Genomic DNA, 1,478 nt, shown 5'->3' on the forward strand with positions numbered 1-1,478 from the left:
GTGACATTTTATGCTAAACTTTAACATGTCTCTTAACAATATTTCTCAAGATAACAAAATGATTGATTCCTCTATAAATAAGCATAACAGAGAGGATACGTACCTCATCAGTGAACTGAAATGTTGAAGAAAAGCAGATCAAATAGTGACACTTCTTGTAAATGATTTACCTCAAACTGCATGCTATTTCCAGAGAATGACTGTATGTGACAAGAGGGGCAACCAGGGGGCGTGGTCAGATGGATTACGTTAGAGTTACGGGGGGAGATTCATCTCAGGGACACCAATTTATCTGAAGATTTTAACAATTAATATATTAATGACAAAACTCAACAAAAGGATTATTAGGAACACCATACTAATACTGTGTTTGACCCCCTTTCGCCTTCAGACCTGCCTTAATTCTACGTGGCATTGATTCAACAAGGTGCTGAAAGCATTCTTTAGAAATGTTGGCCCATATTGATAGGATAGCTTCTTGCAGTTGATGGAGATTTGTGGGATGCACATCCAGGGCACGTAGCTCCCGTTCCACCACATCCCAAAGACGCTCTATGAGATCTGGTGACTGTGGGGGCTATTTTAGTAAAGTGAATTCATTGTCATGTTCAAGAAACCAATTTGAAATGATTCGAACTTTGTGACATGGTGCATTATCCTGCTGTAATAGCCATCAGAGGATGGGTACATGGTGGTCATAAAGGGATGGACATGGTCAGAAACAATGCTCAGGTAGGCCGTGGCATTTAAACGATGCCCAATTGGCACTAAGGGGCCTAAAGTGTGCCAAGAAAACATCCCCCACACCATTACACCACCACCTGCCTGCACAGTGGTAACAAGGCATGATGGATCCATGTTCTCATTCTGTTTATGCCAAATTCTGACTCTACCATCTGAATGTCTCAACAGAAATCGAGACTCATCAGACCAGGCAACATTTTTCCAGTCTTCAACCGTCCAATTTTGGTGAGCTCGTGCAAATTGTAGCCTCTTTTTCCTATTTGTAGTGGAGATGAGTGGTACCCGGTGGGGTCTTCTGCTGTTGTAGCCCATCCGCCTCAAGGTTGTGCGTGTTTTGGCTTCACAAATGCTTTGGAGTTCAGGAGATTGTCTTTTTTATGTTTTAAGATAATCCCTGTCCGGAAAAACGCCCAGTGTCTTGTGCATCAGCCTAAAAACCCTGAAGTATTAGATCTTTATATAAAATAAACCATATGCTCATAAGGATAATTAACATGTACCATATCACTGTTTTAAAAGGGTGCATGCACCATAAAGTACGCATGGGGGGTGACATAAAGATATCATGTAATTATGTATAGCATATAATCAACATACTCGAGTGCAACGAGATGTGAACTAGTCCAATTTTTGTTGTAAAAAAATATAATTTATAAAAGGTAAAATAGTTGAGTACTTTTGAGAATGATAACTTGACTAAGACGATAGAAAAGGCACCGCTGGGATTCGAACCC

The sequence above is a fragment of the Barbatula barbatula genome (assembly GCF_947034865.1).
Source record: "Barbatula barbatula genome assembly, chromosome: 25".
Taxonomy (NCBI): Eukaryota; Metazoa; Chordata; class Actinopteri; order Cypriniformes; family Nemacheilidae; genus Barbatula; species Barbatula barbatula.